This window comes from Phyllostomus discolor, chromosome 15, assembly GCF_004126475.2.
Source record: "Phyllostomus discolor isolate MPI-MPIP mPhyDis1 chromosome 15, mPhyDis1.pri.v3, whole genome shotgun sequence".
Lineage (NCBI taxonomy): Eukaryota > Metazoa > Chordata > Mammalia > Chiroptera > Phyllostomidae > Phyllostomus > Phyllostomus discolor.
Window position 1 is genome coordinate 18,284,387 of NC_040917.2, and position 20,001 is coordinate 18,304,387.

At 49.6% G+C, this 20,001-nt stretch overlaps 1 long non-coding RNA gene across 1 annotated transcript in view; it reads left to right on the forward strand.

Annotated features, from left to right (window-relative positions):
- Positions 1-950: 950 nt before the first annotated feature.
- The window catches only part of LOC118498286, a 31,790-nt gene continuing 12,739 nt past the window's right edge, over positions 951-20,001 (forward strand). The window contains exons 1-2 of the long non-coding RNA XR_004900807.1: positions 951-1,270; positions 19,863-19,870. This is a non-coding gene — a long non-coding RNA (uncharacterized LOC118498286). The remainder of the gene's footprint in view (positions 1,271-19,862; positions 19,871-20,001) is intronic.

Sequence of the window (20,001 nt, forward strand, 5' to 3'; positions counted from 1 at the left end):
CCAGGGTCGGGATATTTAATTGCTGCACACCGGGGTTCTTAACTTGCAAAACAGGGATGGTGTGCTGTCTTTCTTAGAGCTTACTTTCCATGTTTGGTTGGGAAGTACAAACGAGATAAACAATATAAAACTTGCATAGAAACCACATCGCACAACATAAAGGGTGCATGATGGTAATTAAAAATATTTTCACTTCTCTACTTGTTACCTGTTCTTCCAGCTTTTTAAAATGATAACTTTTGGAGAATTTTTAGAATTTTTCTTTTTTTTAAACTGGTTTAGAATCCCTGTATCCGCTGTGCAGGGCTTTTGCTTCAGCTCTGCGCTGGCTGCTGGTTTGTCTCAGGTGGCAGCCTTGCCTAAACTTTTCTTGCCCATGGGTTCCTTCCATTCTGCAGACACACTGGGCAAACTTCTTTACCTTTCTGAGCGTCAGCTCCGCGCCCGTCCAATGGCGATGACAAGAATGCCTGTCATGTTGATAGGGGACTCAAGACTTGGAAAATTTTAGCTTAAGGTAAGAAGTTGTAAGTCTAGCAAGTAATGTGTATGTTAAGTTTTTGTTTCAGAAACTACAGATAAGGCCCATCCTGGCTCCTGGGAAAAGCAGCGGACCTCCTGGGGCACTGGCTAGAGATTACCGCCTGGGGACAAGTTGGAGGCATCCAAGGCCTTTTGTGTGACCCTCCCCCCACCCCCCTTGGGAACAGCTAACTGCTGAGAACTGGAAGGCTGCAGCTTTGCTCACCTAATCCTCCCTGAATTTCAAAGCCCTCACTGCACCTTGTTTGTCCTCCCCCACCCCCTTATAAAAGATCTGGCCGGGAAAGAGAAAGATGGTTTGTTAGGGTATGAACCCGCCATCTTCTGGGATCGCCGGCCATCTGAATAAAGCGCCCATAAAAGATTCAATCGCTGTCATTGCTTATTGGATTTGGTAGTGACAGGCAGCCCGAATGCCGGTGTCTTTTCTGGTTACATATTTTGGCGACTCCGTGCCGGGACAGACTTTGGGACTCTCCGGTAAGTCTGGGTGTTTGGCGGGGAGTCCCATTGGCTACCTGGACTCGGAGGCCCTGGGGGTTTGGAGTCAGAGAATCCCAAGCAGCTGCCAAGTGATTTCACTTGGGGATTCTCCTCCCCTCGCTCCCAGCACCTCTCGTCGTGCATCACACTGGATGGAATCCTTGCGCTTTCTGGTTCAGGTTGAAATCCCGGGTCACAACTTAGGTCATCTGTTCTGTGCTGGGTACCTTCTGTTTGGAGCTCCGTGGAGTTCTGTCTGGTAGAATGGGGGGGAAGCCTCCATTCTGTGAAATGGCCCTTAGGGCCAGTTGTAATTCGTCAGCTCGTGAGCGTATATCGAAGGCCTGCGTCGTTTTGTTGTGGTGCTGTTCTGTTTGTGTCCTGTGTAACTTAGACTCAGGAGAGCGCTGGTCCCTGGATGGGTCTTTAAATTACTGTATTCTACTGTAACTAGAGTTGTTCTGTCAAAAATCAGGGAAGTGGGACAAATTGCTTTATCTAGAAGTTTTTGGGTTTACATGATAAAGATGCATGCAGAGTTACAAAGAAAAAAAAAAGAGGAAAATCAGTTAATGGCTCAGAGAAGAGAGAATTTACATATGAAAGATGGAAGGTCAGAGGAGAGGGGCCAGGAAGATCTAGGTATTAAGACTACTGCAGGCTGGTCGGAGTTCCTGCAGCCCCAGGGGATCCACTCCTGTGAGTGAGACGGGAAAAGTGCGCCTGAACCGGCATCGCTGTCTTGAATCGGTCAAGGAACCAGATTCGGTGGAAGAAGAGCCCCTACCGGGGCAGGGCGATATCCTTGTTGCAGACTTCTCAGTGGGAGTAAGGCCAGAAGGCCAGTCTGCTAGGTGTTATTGGGCACATACTCTGTTTTATACATTGGATCTGTTAAACTGGAAAAGCTCAAACCCTTCTTATGGACATAACCCTGCTAAAATGACAGATTTGGTTGCGTCAGTTTTTGCCACTTATCATCTCACTTGGGCAGACATAGGAGCCTCATTGAATTCTTTGCTTCAGTGAGGGGGATGAGAGAGGCTGGTGTTGGATAAGGCAAACGAAGAGGCTTGGAGGTTTACACCGAGAAAATCCAGATGGGGCTCTGGGCCTTCCCAGGGCAATACCTGTAACCGAGCCCAACTGGGACCCTAACAGGGATGGCCTTCCTCTCTCAGAGCATTATGAGAGATGCCTCCTGGAGGGAATGGGGAAAGGCATCCCTGAGCAGGCGCAGGCCAGGCAGCAAAAGTCCACAGAGGACCCCTCCCAACACCAGGAAGCAGTTAAGGAGATTCCTGGAGATGCAAGTGACTGCTGCATTTGAATTCCAAGCTTTGGGCTCACGGCTAATCCACTGTGTGAGGCTCTGAAGGGACTGGAATATAGCCCTGTAGAGTGGACAAAGGAGTGCACTCAGGCTTTGAGTCCCTGAAAGTGCACCTGGCTTCAGCACCAGCCTTGGGGCTTTCAAGCCTACTAGAGCCCTTTTAGTGATATGTGTGTGAGAAACAGGGTGTTGCCCTAGAATTCCTCGCCCAATTGCTTAGTGACATTTGCAGCCCATCACATAATTGTCAAGGCAATTAAATCACACTGTCCAGGAGTGACCAGCCTGCTTGAGAGTGGCAGCCAGCTGCAAGCTCTTGGAGGAAACTGAAAAAGTTTCCCTTGGGGCAGCCTATGCCAGGTATGTGTTGCAGCAAGTGTTGAGCCTGCTGGAGCAAAAGGAAAATATGTGGCTGACTGCTGGGAGAATGGGCAGGTACCAAGCCCTTTCTTCTCGACAATCCCAACGTTTCCCTCAAAACTGTAAGGAAAGTAATTCCTGCTTTTTTCTCCCAGACCCTGCCTCGGCTGCACTAATACATGACTGTGCTGAGGTAACTGATGAAGTGTATTCTAGCAGAATTGATTGACAGGACCATCCTCTAGAAGAAGCAGACTGGGCTGTCTGTACAGAGGGAAGCAGTGATACGGACAAAGGAAGCAGAGAAGCTGGGTATGCAGTTGTGACTCTTCAAGGAGTAGTGGAGGCCAAGGCCTTGCAGCAGGAACCTCTGCCCAGAAGGCTGACCTGGCTGCATTGACAGGGGCACTGGAATTGTCTCACGGAAAGAGAGTGAGTGGGTGTGTCAACTCAAGGTGAGCTTTCCTGATTTTGCATGCACATGGTTTCGTCTGGGAAGACAAAGAACTGTTAACCTCCAAATAAGAAGGAGATGAAGCATGCAGCAGGAATTTTAAAATTATTAAAGGCTGTTCAGGTACCTTTACAGGTGGCAGTCACGCACTGCCCAGGGCATCGGAAAGAGGACACTAAAGTGGCTAGAGGAAGCAATCTGGCTGCACGGGCAACAAAAGAGGCTGCTAAAGGAATGTTTATAATGCCATTGGTACTTGTTCTGGACGTGTCAAAATTTGACCCTGAATATTCGACTGCAGACTTAGAAAAAGTTAAGGCATGGGGTTGTAATGAAGAAGGTCCTGATAGCCAATAGAAAAAGAAGAAGGAAGGAGCTATAGTGTTTTCCTGAACATTTAGTAGAGCCAGCCATAAAACATTTGCACGAGGCCACACACTGTGGAAAAGACTCATTAACCACCTATGTCAAACTGTGGCTCACAGGTCCTGGAGTTTCTAAAGAAAGAAGGAAAGTAATTGCTACTTGTGTTGTATGCCAGAAGAACAACCCCAAAACAGAACCCCTCCAAAGGAAAGAAGGAAAGCAATATCAAGGACAGTGCCCATTCGAGGACTGGCAAATAGATTTTACCCAGATGCCCAGGCTCCGAGGGTGGAAATATTTGTTAACCTTTGTGGACACCTTTTCAGGATGGGTAGAAGCCTATCCCACTAGAACAGACAAATCTTCCAAAGTAGTAAAAGCATTATTAGAGGAAATAATCCCTCACTTTGGTCTCCCTGACAGCCTTCAGAGAAATAACGGACCTGCTTTCGTTTCAGAAATCACACAGAAGGTTAGTAAAATCTTAGGAATTAAGTGGAGACCCCAGGCTTCTGGAAAAGTAGAGAAAATGAACCACACCTTGAAGAACAATATAGCCAAACTGTGTCAAGATGCTAATCTTCATCGGGATCAAGCTTTACCTATTATTGCCCTGCTCAGGATAAGGGTGGCTCCTCGAAGTGGGGTTCAGTTGAGTCACTACAAAATTGTGTACAGGTAGCCATTTCAGGTCACAATTGGGGTGAGAGATATGTATATGGATAAAAAAACCTGAAGGCAAAAAAAAATATGTACAACATTTAAGTCAGACCTTAGCTGTGATGAATGACCTTGCCTGTATTAGAAGACTTTTCTCCCACAGGTTCGCTGCATTCCTTTGAGCCTGCAGACAAAATGCTACTCAGGATTTGGATGACAGCATCTCCAAAAACCCAACTAGGAGGAAAGTGGACTGGACCTTGGGACATACTCCTCACCACCCCCGCCATGGTGAAGCTGGCAGGAAAAAAAAAAAAACCTTGGCCTCATCACACCAGAATAAGGAAAGCACTGGAAGAAGATCTGAAAGTGATCTTTGAAAAACAATGACTTATGTTCTTTTCTTTACCTCCTGTTTAAAGCCTTATTATGGACAACTTATTCCATTCAAACAAGATGAAAATATTTGGGTATATTTAGCAAAATTGTTCCGAATATTTCTAACTTTCACTTTGCAGGAGGAACGTGTTGAACAAAAGTTTCACTTCATGTCTTATACATGCCTGTACTCCTTTAGAAAGCCTTACAAATTATACTGTGTTTGATGACATTGAAGAGAAAATTACCTACTCTGATATTTATAATTTGGGATCAGTGGTAACTATAAAGACAGGGAAATGTTTTCCTTAAAGGTTGGTCACTAATGTACCCCAGCTAGAGAGTGTGCAACTTGTGTCAACTGTGTTAAAACTGCCTTGTGTTCTCAGCAGGTGTGAAAATGAATTGCACCACCACCACTGGTGTATCTTATGCTTTTGCTCCTGTTAAACTGCCAACAGGATGGTTTCTGACTTGTAAAATGTCTATTCCTATGTTCCAGCAAACAGCTGTGGGGGACCGTGCTCTTGGGAAGACTGACAGTGTTTATGCCCCACTTAACCCGGGTTCGACGGGATGTCTCCTTTATTCCTGATTGCATCAGTGACTTACACCTCTTTAGCTCTGCTGAATATGTGTCTTTAACTGTATTTGTAATGCCAACCATGGTAACTTATTTAATGTAGAAATGAGCAGATTAGCCTGCGCTGTGGCAAAAGCTTTGAATGCCACCTTGCAAGCCATCAGTGCTATTAGTCAAGAACTAAGTAAGACAAGTTAGAAGAGCAGTACTGGATAGTTGTGCAGCTATAGACTGCCTTCTTGTAAGCATAATTGTGGATGTGAAAAATGTAAAAGGACTCTGCTGTTGTAATTGATAGTTCACAGCTCATAGAACAAAAAGTAAAGCAAGTGAATAATGTAATGTATAATGTAAAACAGAGAGAAAGATTCTTTAGTATTAACTTGTCTAAACTAACCTCCTGGCTGCCTAGCACACCTGGTCTTTGAGAGGCATTTATTGTTTTTATCCTTGTCATTTTCTTCAGTGTCATAGCTTGTTGTTGCACACAGTGTGCCTCCTTATGTAGGTCTGCAATTAGGTGTATTCCCAACCACCCCCAAACACCGGACAGTCCAATGCTAAGTTCTGATCTCATAGAGATGAGATAGTTTAATACTAATGGTGGGGAATGATAGGGGACTCAAGACTTGGAAAATTTTAGCTTAAGGTAAAAAGTTATAAGTCTAGCAAGTAATGTGTATGTTAAGCTTTTGTTTCAGAAAGTACAGGTAAGGCCCATCCTGGCTTCTGGGAAAAGCAGCTGGCCTCCTGGGGCACTGGCTAGAGATTACCGCCTGGGGCCAAGTTGGAGGCATCCGGGCCTTTTGTGTGGACCCCCCCCCCCCCCCCCCCCCCCCCCCCCCGCCCCTTGGGAACAGCTAGCTGCTGAGAACAGGAAGGCTGCAGCTTGCTCACCTAATCCTCCCTGAATCTCAAAGCCCTCACCGCACCTTGTTTGTCCTCCCCGACCCCCTTATAGAAGATCCGGCCAGGAAAGAGAAGGAAGATGGTTTGTTAGGGTATGAACCCAACATCTTCTCGGATCTCCGGCCATCTGAATAAAGCGCCCATAAATGATTCCATCGCTGTCATTGCTTAGTGACAGGCAGCCTGAACGCTGGTGTCTTTTCCAGTTACAGTGTTGGGTTGTTTGGGGGATTAGTTGAGATGTGACATTGGAGGTGACAGTCTCATAGGAACTCGACAGACACTTGTGGGATAAACGCTTGGATCAGGTTTCAGGGGCATCGGTCATGCCGTCTGGGCTGCCTGCCGGCCTGGTTCTGCCTGCGAACCAGTCCTTTCCCCCCTCAGAGGGACCGCCATGGCAGGCCTGCACCTGTCCAGCCGTTTTGATGCTAGTGAGAAGATGAAGTTCATCGCCCAGATCAATTCTTGGCCAAATCCTTTCCTTTGTTGTCAGGCTCCGATTGGCTCCGTCAGAAAGGACTTGTGGCAAACACACAGTGGGTTCGAAGGAGGGAGCCAGGGTTTGGTAACTGGTCCCGCCTGTGACCCGGAGCAGACGGGAGGTGATTCAGGCTGCTGGGCTGTGCCCGGACCTGTGGGCACAACGTGGCTCTCAGTGCCCCTCAGCCTCACCAGGAGGAGGGCCGACCTCCGGGGATGCTTTGCTGCTCAAGTCAGTGCCACCCGAGAATCATCGTCAGACCTTGCAGTAACTGTCCATCCAAGAGAGGCCTGGGTATGGCAGCCCAGCTCCGGGCCACGGGGGTCAGGCAGCTGCCGTTCCTCAGAGGAGGGGAAGGAGAGAATCAGGGCAAAATGGAAAGAAGGAACGGTGACTCAGCATTTTCTGTGTGTGTGTGTGTGTGTGTGTGTGTGTATGTGTGTGTGAGAGAGAGAGAGACAGACAGACAGACAGACAGACACAGACAGAGACACGTGCCAAACACTGACTCCCTGCCCCCAGCCTGTGCTTTTCTGGCCCGTCCACAGCCTCTCAGCACTCAGTCCATCTTGTCCAAACTGCTTCTTGGATGTTTTCGTGGGTCAATTCTGACTGCCTGTGTACAGATACCCCGGGACAGGTGCTGCGGGCCACCGGTCCACTTCCCGAGGCACTCCGTGGGGACGAGGCTCAGGGGCCGCAGGGAGGACTCTGTGACCGAGGAGGGTGCTCGTGGTGGCTGCGGGGGAGCCCAGGGCTCGGCCGTATGGAGACCCCCTGGGCTGGGCTCTCCCCCCTGGGCACTGGGACCTCCGCAGGCTGTGGCTCCCCCCCCCATGAAGAATCTGTGAGCGGTGGTGGAACTCTCTGGAGCTTCCAGGAAACGCTTCTGGAAGGAAGGCGTTTTCAGTATTATTTCTCCCTAGTTTGGGGTGGGAGTAAGGCCTCTCATTCTCTGTGATCTTTTTTTAAAAGACTTTATTTATTTTTAGAGAGGGGAGGGAGGGAGAAAGAGAGAGAGAGAGAGAAACATCAATGTGCGGTTGCTAAGGGGCCGTGGCCTGCAATCCAGGCATGTGCCCTGACTGGGAATCGAACCTGTGATGCTTTGGTTCGAGCCTGCACTCAATCCACTGAGCTGTGCCAGCCGGGGCTCTCTGTGATCTTTTGAAGTTCTCTCCGGAGAATAGGACCCCATCCCACTCTGGCTTGGTGACCCCGTGTCCTTGGCTGGTTTTCAGTTTCCAATGTAATGGGCACCCACGTGGCTATTTTTGGATTTTTCTCAAGGTGGGGAGTCCCTGTGACAGGCCTCGACACCTACATGCTACTTGTGTTACCTGTATACTTAAATTATTTATCTGGAAAACTCCATGTTTATTCAACCAGCTACTATAAATCTCTTCCAAAACAGCGTAATTTGGGTCAAGGTCAGGGCTATGCGACTCTAAGGACGGTGTTAGATCAGTCAGCCTCTGCATTCCTTCCTTTGGTACCATCCTAGCCTAGAAGGCCTTGTGACTTAAAGACGGGCCCTGCCTTTTCCGTAGTCTCCTGTTTTCCTGGGTACAACTTGGGTATTCCAGGAAGCGCCAAAGAGCCATGATAGCCAATACCAACCTTCTGGGCAGTAACTAAATGGCCAGAACATGGGGAAGCCTGAGAAGCCTCATTCCAAGTACAGTGAGACCCCGAGATACCTGGAACATAACTTTCAGAAATATTGTAAAGCTCAATATTCACCAAGCCCAAAATCATTTTTTCTTAGTGCATGCCAATGCACCCAGTTGCCTAAAGGTGGCGCCCCTCACCCACTAGTCATTTCCTCCCCAGGTCGGGCCAACTCCACAGGTTCTGTTCCTTCTGTTGTTTCATAATAAAACATTATACCCTCATCCCCTCCTGGTAAAACACAGCCATAAAACAGGCCTTATTCTTCGGGTTGATCTGTGTTTTGATATATGCCAGTCCTTATCCCTCTGGGTAGACAATACATGAAGTAAACTCTCCGCATTTTCAGCGGGGCTTGGCGTATAGCTCTTTGTGTCTCCCGGGCTCTGCCGTAGAACAGAGCACCTTCCCTATAAAATCATCCCTGGCCAGATCCGAGGTTTTAATTTGTCTCTTGAGTTCGCCTCTCTCTTGCATACACCGTGGAAACACAGCTGGGGCCATTTACAGGCTGTGGCAAACTCTGGAGGATGTTTGCTGGAGCACTCATTCAAGGATCGCGCTTTGTTATTTCCTGTTCCATCGTTGTTTGTAAAACTAGTTCATGGGCAGTGAGTGGGCTGATGCAAATTCGCCCTGCCGGCTCCTGCTCGCTGGGGCTGCCCCTCCTGACCAGGCAGGGCCTGAACTGGGGACAAGCAAGGCGGCGAGAGGACATTCACTGAAGCAGACACATCACTGAGAATGAAATCAGAGCAACGATTTGGAAAGAGTTAGGCTCGTGGTCTTTGAGTTAGAGGGTTGGGAGACCCGGGGCTTTTACAAACATCGAATCCCACTGCAACCCGATACACTTGTAAGATCTGAGGTCTGTGCCCCTCACTGCGGAGAGTAAGGGAGACGTTCTGCAGCCTCATGACTGGTGGGTCATTGGAAGCAAAGACATAAAACGTGATGGAGAGCAACGTGCCGCCCCCTGAGTAAAGGCACAAAGAAGACAAACTCCAGCCAATGCCCCGCTAACCTAGAACTTGGAATTTGAGAAACCCCAGTCGTTTAGGACACAGGCACAAACTCATACACAAGTCAGAAGATTTCCGAGCAGCAGAGAACATGGTCACCATCAAGTGTGAGCACTTTGGCTACAGGCATGAAGCCTTCTGGTGGGTTTTGGCCTTGAATGTTTCTCTAGTTCAAGGTGGGTGCTCCGTAAACCTCTTTGGGATGGACGAGGGAGAAGTGGAGAGAGGCGAGAGGCAGAGCTCGGGCGGAGGCCGGCTTCCTGAGCCCGATGTCCTGAGAGCATGACCTGAAGGGACCACCCAGTGCAGGGGAAACTGCCCCGCACTCCTTGGCCGTCTCTGAAGCCGCTGCCATCACAGCGCAATTGAACAGTTGAGGCTTTCCCGTGCAAATGGGGCTTGTTGACAGGACATGAGTTACATTTAGAATGCCCTGGTCCTTAAGACCGCAATGTAAGCGATCAAAATGGTGAGGATTAGAAAACAACTTCGTGCTGTTAAAGGGATGTGCTCCCGTGATTCATTTTGAACATCTGCTGGCCAAGAATGAACTTGATTCTAGAATGTAGCAGTTAACACATTATCTGAAGGATTCACTTAGATTGCATTGTTTACACCTTGATGGCGCAGAAAAATGAGACGTTAGTACGTTGTATTATATGCATGTGAACAAAATGTTCACTTGGGCTGAACTGATCCAAAATACTTACAGTTCTAGCTCAAGTCCTCTGTAAGGCAGTGAATCAGAGGAAAATGTTATCCGCTAAGCCATGACGGTGAAATTAGCAGGGTGTGGAGGGGCCCGGTCCTTCATTTTTCTCAGCAGTGCAGAACAGCATTATCAAAACGATGCCTTTTCTCAGTTCCATCATGGGTTCAGCAAACATTGGGACTCCCAGGATCCTCCAGAAAATTTCATGCAACTTGAGAATGAAATACCGTTGTTTGGCGTAAAGAATCGAAGTGACTTGAGTTCCCTCAGCCCAAAATGTTATCTCCCTAAGCCCTAGGAAATGCTTCTGAAAAGGTTTGCCTGGGATCCGTTCTAACTAAAGGTTAGTGGTTTGTTTCACCTCTTTAAATACATAGCAACGAAGCCCTGGCTGGTGTAGCCCAGTGGATTGAGCGCAGGCTGCGAACCAAAGCGTCACAGGTTCGATTCCCAGTTAAGGCACATGCCTGGGTTGCAGGCCACAGCCTCCAGCATCCGCACATTGATGTTTCTCTCTCCCTCTCTCTCTTTCTCCCTCCCTTCCCTCTCTAAAAATAAATAAATAAAATCTTAAAAAAATAAATAAATACATAGCAAGGAGACTTTCAATAGCACCTTCCACATGCTCAGCCATTGGTTTTCCCAGTAACCTTAGCAAGTCCCTTACCATTCCGACTGGCACCGAATATTGGAGGTCAAGTTAGATTGTAGTTCAGGGAGTTTGCATGTTGAACTTCAGGCCACACGGAGTCACGGAGCAGGCCTGGGACAGCGGGAATCTCTAGACCTTCCCCTGTGAGTGTGCAGGTTGTCCCCGAGTCTGCGGGGTCTACCCGTTTGCTCCTAGAAGATGCTCTTCAGTGCGCTGGGTGGGGGTTCTTAGTGGTGGTGTTTCCTCTCTATACGTTCATACTGAGTTTTTGGAACGTACCTGAAGTGGAAAAGTTTGGGTTTCCCCACCATCAGCTGATTCTAGTCTTATGGAAACCGAAGGGCCAGTTGTCATCAGGATTTTTTTCACTTTCTAGTCAGTTTTTGTTGTGGTTTAAAAAACCTAGCCCTCTCTCAGGACGGCTCTAACAGATAAGGGTTCGTGTTTGCGCCCGTGTTGCCGCCGGAGGTCACGCTCGGTTTCCCGTCGTTCCGACCCAGCAAGAAACCAGAGAAAGGCTCCCCTGTTCATGCCGCCGAGCTGAGCTCCTGAGCACAACTAATTTTCTCTCGACGAGGTGTTTTTCTTTCCACTGACAGCATGAAGTTCAACCAACACCGAGGTCACTCTGACTTCTATTTTAAATTTACACGCTGCCCCGAAGAGTAACGCCACGCCAGAGCTAAGTGGCTCGCAAGCCAAAGCACAGCTGAATGAGCCTCCTTCCAGAGCACTTCACCGGTCAGTTGGAAAACCCAAATAGAACACTGTTTCTGGGCTCCCTATTCAATGAGTTGGATTTGTTGGTGGGCACGACGAAGAGTCGACTGTATGTATTTTTGTCAGCCTCTCGTCCGCCCACACGCTCCAGATTGTTTTGAAACTATGGAAATTTCCACCCAGGTTGCATTTTCCTTGTTTGCTTCCATCCCCACGTCTGTGCCCAATAGTTTCTTTCGCGGTTCAATTTTTCCGTCGTGTAAGATGGAGGGCTGATCCCAGCTGTGTGGCGGTGCGTGGTCCGACACTGACAACCCGCATAAACAAACCCCAACAGACGGCCCTCTGATAGGGTGATGTCACCACAATCGGGGTCTCAGAAACAAACCCAGAAGGGCAGCACGGGCACCTGTGTCGGCCCCTCTCTGCCCTCCCCCCCCCCCCCCCGCCCCAGATGAAAGAATTATCTCCGCTGAAGGTGGAAGGCTCTGTTGCCACCCGCTCTCCAGGTCCCAGCCCTGGGAGATCGGTTTCACGTCGGCTTGTTTAGATTGATACCGGGGCCACCTGGGCCTCAGCTGTCAAGAAACCCAGCGCCTTGCTCAAACAGCAGGCAGCTATCAAAATAGCAGAGAGAGGGGGCGGGGGCAAGAGGGAGGGAAGGAGACACTATCAGCCTTAACACTGGCACACGGGAGAGGGCAGGGGAGCTCTCTCCGGGCTGCTAATGTTGCCATTACCATTTGTCAGGTGGGACATCGGCCTGGAGAAGGGGGATAATGGGGCCTTTGTAGGCTCCTGGATCAACACTGCAGACAATTCTGCCACTGTTCACGGGTTCGAGCCGTACCCCGCCCCCCGACCCTTCTCCTCTCTCTTCTCGGAGAAAACCCCACCCCCCCCGCACCCACCTCCGAAGACTGTGACATCAATCGATGCTTTCACGTCTCCTCCACGTGACAGCTGCTTTCAGCGGCACCGCCGGGCTCCCTCCCGAACAACGGCTGTGTGGAAACAGCTGCCGGGGTGATTTGGCCTCTTGTCCGAGCTCGTTCCCGGAATCCGAGGGTTTAGAGTGTGGATTTTGGGGCAATCTTAGAGAGACTGTCCTCGTTGCTTTTACATTTATTTAATAGAAAATGTGAATGCTATGTGTGGTAAAAAAAAAAAAGGGCGAAGGAAATTTGCTTTTGGGGTTTATAAAATAATCTTTTGAATCACTGTTCATTCCAGCGTTAAACATGGCACCCACCGCCGCATGAGCTTCCGTGCAGAATGCTCGGAGGGCGGGGTGAGCCCAGCCGGGATGTGCCCCCGGGCCGGCTGCAGCCGGAGGACTTCCTCCGGTGTGCCCTGGCAGCTGCAGCTGCGCATTCTGTTCCAAACATCCTTTGCCTTTTGCTCCCCTCAGGTCCCTCACATCCTCTTGAACCATCGAGCCGATTCTACAGCTCTCCCTAGGGATTTATGTCCTCATCGTTAGCACTGGGGAGGACATGGAAGTGACTAGAATAGCAGCCTCACATACAAGAAGTCAAACCCGACCTTGTCCTGCCTCCAGCCCACAGACTCTCACGCTGGGCAGTAAGCCCGGTGATGCGGTTATCCATTTCCAAAGACAGAAGTGAAATGCAAGGAGGGCGAACACTGGACGGACAAACGGACTATAGACAGCGAAACCGTGTCCTTTGGTTGCTCTGTGCGTAGCCCAAGAAGAAGTTTCCGGAGCTCTCAAACACTTGACTGGAAAATACATGTAGTGTGGTTGACGTTTCTCCGACACCAAGAAGAACAGAGGACTGCTGGCCGGCCCTCGCTGCCAGGACGCACTTATCTTCGCCTCCTGCCGGGCTGACGCTTCCGTCCCCTCCGCGGAGGGCACTGGCCACTTGGGAGAGGAAAACACGATGGAGCTTTTCAACAGCGTACCCCCTGCCCGGGACTGCCCTCGGTGTCTGGGACGTGTGTAAAGAGGAAGGCGGGTGACTCAGGTCTCCCTGGCGCATTTAGGCATCCTTCATCAACCAATAGTACCCTGAGAGGCACCCAGTTACTGAAACTCACACCACAGCACACCTTCCGTGTATCGAGGGGAGCAGGAAAACCTGGAGGCGCTGGATCCCCCACCCAGGTGGCGTGTATGTGTGTGGCTTCTGCCTGAGTCCAGTGCCGGGTTGGTTCTGGGACAAATGCTCATAGATGAAATATTGTTTGGGGGGAGGGCTCAAAGCACCCTATCCCCATTGGGGAGCGCGGCCGTACCCCAGTTTACAGTCATGCCAGCCACAACCTTCCATTTACTCCCCTAGGACTTGGTCCATTTAGCCAGTTAGGTCATTCTGACACGGCCACGTTGTTCCGTGTGTGAATGAGCAGCCCGATGCTGAACCAGGCGCAGAAGCCATAAGGAGACCCCGTCTGCGGGAGACCCACAGATTCGCTCCAGGAGCGCAGCCGTTGGGTGCTGGCCGTCTTTAACAAAGGGGAGGAAGGACTCATGAACTAGAGCCTGAGTTTTTACTGTTTTACAGTAAGCTCCTAGGTTTTGGGTATAGGATGTATGGAGTGTGTGTGTGTGTGTGTGTGTGTGTGTGTGTTTCAGGCATTAGTTGCCTCAGGAGAAAGAGGACCCAAAACATATAACTCACCCTTCTTCATGCACAGAAGGGGAGAGGGGAGGGGAGTTGATTCATTGTTCAGATCCCTCGGAGTCCCGCGGTGGTTGATTTGGTGCAAGGAGCCAGAAAACAGTCCACTCTGAACTTGCTCCCTCCTGGCAGGTTGTTCAAAGCTGTGGTCTCTCTGCTGACTGTGCACGTACTTTTATCCTGTGTTTGGTTTTTTCCACGTCGAGCCCTTTCACAAAGAAGAGAGCGTTTACTTTCAGTAATAAACCACCCTGCAATTACCCTTTGTCCGTAACCACGCGGGTGCTTCTGTGCACTGCAAATGATAGCTTGCACGCTGAGCAAGTCTCTGCAGCGGCCTCCGCACCAGGCCCGCTCCTCCCTGCGTCTTCCCCCTGCGTCTTCTCCCTGCGTCTTCCCCCTTGTCCTTCTCCCTGCCTCCGCCCCCCCCCCCCACCGGAGCTCCTGCCTGCCTCCTGGCCGGGCTGCAGAGCCACCCAGCCGGCCAGCCAGCACACCGGAATTTCACGTTCCTTTACACACTGGGAAGAAAGGTCTTTTTTTCCCCAGTGTCTTGTAAGGATGTTCAGCTTTGACATCTGTAAATTCAGCGACTTCTTTTTCACTAGCCCTAATGGCTCTCTCCTTGCATTAAGTATAGTCATGCGGTGAACAGTTAGGTCCCCTGACCAGTGAAGTGAGGGGTGGCTCTGACACTGGTTGGTTCCCTGACTTGCCCCCTGGGTTGTGTCAGAGTGTGTGTGGCGTCTCAGGATGGTGTGGACGCAGAATGAACTGGAGGATGAGCTCCTCCAGGGCGGCCCTGAGTCTTGCTCATCCTCGTTTCGTCGTAACTGAGAAGACAGTTGGGAACGTCATGGGCCCTGATGTGATGATCTACAGACGCAGGTGCACCCAAGGGGCAACAGAGAACCGTCTGTAAGCTGGGGCTGCCTTCCACTAGAGCGAATGCCCAGGCCCTTCACGCTTCCTTTGTCTATTTCCTTCTGGACCTTTCCGCCCATTCTAAAGCCACAGGCCAAGACACACCTTCTCTCCTTCCCTATCATCCCGGGGAACAGGGCGAAAGAGCTAAACTCATAGAAAACATATATAAAAGTCAACCTCGATGCCGACTGCAAGCAAGACTCCAACTCTCACAGACTCTTGTCCGTATGACTACGGTGGGGCGCTACTTGTTTGTTGAATATCGAACGTTCTCCAGGATGTTCGGAGTTCTCCTCTCCAACGTGTTTGCTGGTCGGGGACAGAAATTCTCCCAGCACAAGCCTTCCAACAGCATCTCCAGCAAAAACAATTCCTGGTTATAAAAAGTTCAGCAAATAGAGAAATGCATAAGTATGAGAATGAAAATCACTCATGCCCCAGCCCTCCGTTGAGTCACCATGGAACGCTGCGCCATGTGTCATTACAGGTTTACCCGACAGATGCTTGTGACTGCCACCTGTCCATCTGTCCCAGAGCATCTCTACCCAGCATGCCGTGCACACGGTCTCTTCACTTTATTTTCCTTCTAAACTTTATATACATTTGCCTCATCGTTTGCATGGCTTTCTAGTATTCCGGTATATGCATATACTGTAATTAATTTAACCAGTGCCCTATTAGTGGATGCCTGGTGGTTTCCAGTACATACTAATACACGTGTAACGCTTGTGTACAACATTGGAGGTGACGCGGAACAGCTCAAGAAGGAGCACAGAGAATTAGTTTGGCCGAATCACAGCCTCAGCATTCATTTATAAGTTGCCGTGATGCTTCGGCATGAAGAATAAAAATATTATATTCACTGAAAACATAGAATTCTTTTATAAAAGTAGATTTACTATATATAAATGAAGATTATAGACTAGATATTTATCTGTCGCTGGGTTTTAAGTACTTACATAAAAGCAGAATTATAAAATTTATAAATAATGTAAGAAGGGAGCAAAGGTGTTAAGTGATGAGACTCAAGCACCCAGTAAAATCTTGAAAAATCAAGACAGGAATCATTGCCTTTGAGCCTAGGTCTATATTTAAGTGTTCAGAAATCTACCTGAAGGGGTTTAGGTTTATTAGACCATTAAAATTTATTTAGGGTCTCATGTATATGTACCCTTATTTAAAAAAATTTATTTGATTACTTCAAATTGCAAATGGTAGTTCATAAATGTTCCAATAAATGCAATAACATGAGAGAAGGTGCAAAGGGTAAAACTAACCCCAGGGTCACCATCCACGGTTGGGAAGGTCAGGCGCTGGGCGAGGGAACCACAGTTAATGAGGTTCCCGTCTTGCGGCAGCGAAGGTTTTTGTATGTATTACACGGAGTTTGTGGCGGATGGCAGGATATTATGAGAACATTTCACCAGATAGAAATAAAGTGTCTGGAGTGAGGACTTCCTTCCCCAAGTTGACCATGTATGTGGTCATTCCCCAAACTTGTCCTCATTGTGCCCTTCTTGTATTGCTTAATCCCAATGCCTGATGGGTATTCCCTCGGTCATCTGCTGGCATTCTCAGTCATGTTTTTTAAATAGAGGCATCCTATGTCTTATACAACTTAGAATGAAGAAGTTGGAAGGTGGAAGGGGTCCTGGTAGATACTGACAGTATTTCCAGCATCTCAGAATTTTACTTTTCGCCACATGAGCTGGCGGACTATTTCTGTAATTCATGCCCATGTTCACGGCACAGCGAGACATCGCCTCTCCCTTCAACTTTCTCACCCTTGAAGAAAGATGAATGGTGTTCAGGGTTGTCGTGTTGAATTATTTGTTCACCTTTTTGGGACTGACTCGTCTATCGCTCATAGGTGTGATAATGAATGAAATGACGGCATGCTTTCAGGACGTCTGCCCGCGGTCCTGGTATTTGATTGGAAACTGCAGCACTGTGAGGCGGGAAGTGGCAGCTCCTCAGTGCTCCTCCTTGGGACCTGGAGGCTCAGGGAGGCAAGAGTCTTGCCTCACGGCCCCGTGGCCAAGGACCCAGAGTCCGGGTGGGCACTCAGCGGCCTTCGCGAGGCCTCACACTGCATGGGAAGGTGGGATTCACACAAGAAACCGACCGTTTTCTGAGCACCGTAGCTAGGCAGTGGGCACTAACGCAAGGTATCCATGCAGCTAATGGGATCACATTCTTTGCTTCCTTGGAATGTCCCCTGGCTGTGCGCTCTCTGGATGCACTTTTGACTTTCTTCCTCCTTCTTCCTCGGAGGGCGGTAGGAGCCATCTGTTCTCACGCTCCATCCCGGTCCACCAGGCTCCTTCCCCGTCACAGACATACTGAACACACCGTGCCCACACATGTGCTTGGAAGGCTAAGTAGTCTAACCTGTGCTTTAGCCATTGAAATGCACCTAGTGGCGCCATAGACCATCAGCATTAATGAATGACATACAGTTGTCCTTCAAATTCCTCTGTGGCGTCTCTGTCCTTCTAGACTAGGCCAAGTTCATAGCCATGCTGCTTTACAGCTCTGAGCCTGTTCCTGTTTACAGGAACGGGTTCGTCATTAAGCATTTAAAAATAACATCTCATTGTTGGACTGGGCGGTCCACAACTTTAGTTAGAGAAACCACACGCTATCAGCTTCCAGGGGTGGGGAAGGGGGAATGCAATGTGGAACGCAAAGCATTCCTTCACGGTTGCACGAAAATGAGCTCTCAGATGTCGGTGGTTCCCTGCTACCACCACCACCGCCACCACCACCAAAAAGCAAAGCGTTCCTCCTTTTGAATTAAATCAGAAGCTGCCCGGTCCTTTGTCCGGAGCCACGAGGTTAGGTCACCGTGCTTATTTGCATTTTAGCTTTAGAAGCTAAAGGATAATGAACTGGGTAGAACACAGGCAGCAGACCGTGGTGGTCTGTGAGGATTAAGGGATTAATTAGTTACTTCCAGCCATGCAGCTTTAGTCTTTCCCTTGGAAACACGGGGACTATTTGTTGGCAGCCTTTCCGAGTTCCAGAGCAGAGCTTCATTCTGCGCTCTGAATGGCCGGAGAGACAATGAGATTGTGTAACAACTGGGACCCGGGTGCCTTCATCAGGGACAAGGTAGCTACAGAAAGCCCTTTTCTCTGTTAGCAAGGGCCCATTATCCTATGTATCGCCCCTCCATGCTTTATGAAAAGGTTTGTACAGTAAATAATGAGGGACTATGTAGTAGTCCTTTCTTCTCCTGCCAAGCTCCTTTGTAGCTTTGGCAGCAACTTGTTTTCGCTGTCATCATCTATGGCTATTTATTTTACATTGCTACAAAGCCAGTGAAATTCCCTTATAAATCCCAGGTCATGAAGACGAAGCAGCAACCCGATTCCTTTTATTAAATGTCTCCAGTATCCTCTGCTTTTTCTAATTAGGTTCAAAGTGGTCAGTGTTTGAAAAGGCTCCGGGCAAGAATCAGATGTGTTTGAACAATGCATTCCTCAAAGCCGAGCTCGGTGGGTGTTTGGATTGAATTAGAAGACAGGTATCAGAACTCGAGATACTTCTGGATGCCCTGGGGCCGCACTCCTCCCCAGGCGATTGGACCAGATGCCTCCCTGCCTCCCACAAGCACTCACGGGGGCGTTAGATATTCAGAAACCTGGCGATGACTCACCGCCGACTTTCCAGAGCCACAGTTTTCTTTCGTCAGCACTGCCACAGCGTGAAGGTGAGAACAAGAAGCTCCAAATGGAAGGGGGAGAGATAAAAGAAAAGTGTGCAGAAGGCGGAGAGACACACTCTCGGCTGCCCTGGCGGCCCCCTTTCCCTCTCCCGCGGTGGTGCGTGTCCCAGAAGACGGATGGGCACAGTCACACCTGTGCCAGGCGGCAGCTGGGGTGTGCATCTGGTGCTGTTAAGTGGCAGGAGTTTTCAGGGGCCCAGTCTTCTCCAGTTGTCATGGTTAGAGAAGGACAGCGAGAGGCCCGCTGTTTTCCTTCCCTGTCAAATGCCACTGTTATGAACTATGACTGCCCATCCCTTGCTCTGCTGGCCCCTGTCAAAGAGAGGGGGACTCTTTGATTGGCAATGGGGTGAGTGGGTGGAGGAGGGGGCTGCTGAGAGCTGGGGGAGCCCAGACACAAGGCCACTCGCTCACGGAACACATTAGATATCATACTCTATCCAACACACACGTCGCATATCGCCGGCCATGACCCTGCTTCCACCCTGGGACGGGCAGGGGAAGGGGGGCGCTCCTCTGAGGAGTGATGCCCGCAGGCCTGTGCCTACGCAGAGCGAAAGCAGCCGGTGGCAAGCGTGCACAGTCCCGTTCATCGACCCCAGCTCTCTCCCGGTCGTGCCGAGAAGAAGCAGTTTGAGTCACTTCTTTTCACTGCTATCACGGAGCTGACACGTGACCTCCAGCTCAACCAGTGAGTCCATCCAGACAAAACTTGAAACCATCCCTGCGTCTCTTGGGAAGGTTTTGCTCGGCGGGTTTGTTTGATAGAACGTTTTCACGATCCAATGGGCTGACAGTTCAGAATGGAACGCTTGGGTTTTTCGAGCCAGTGGTAGCTATGTGGCATGGGTGTTGATGGAGTGCAGTGATCCTTTTTGGAGGGAATTTGCTCTCTACTTGGCTGTCCTGTAGCTTTCCCATCCACACGACAGGGGCCTTTGCAGGGGTGAGGCTCTGTTTTTTAGGTCTAGAACTGGAGATTTTGCACGGAATGAAATGCTTCTTTCCAAAGACGTGCACCTGTGGTGTGTTCGTGGCTGCGTTTCCTCACGTTACCCTGATTTGGGACCTGTGGCATTTCACAAGCATCCACAAGGAGCCGCAGATCCGGTCCAGGGAGGTAGCTTTCGCAAGCTCTTTGCTGGCCAACCACGCTCCCTTTCTCTTGCCAACACGGACATCTCCCAGAGGTGGCCCAGTCTCTCCGGCGTTCCTACTGTACCCAAGGTCAGTGTGTCTGTCTCTAAGAGAGCCGTTGCTGAGAGGCGTGCTCCCAGCCGATTCTGTTCTGCCCCTTAGTTGATTGCCCTTTTACATTCAAAAACCCTGAATAAACTTAAGGACGTGTTGGTACATGGAATGGAAG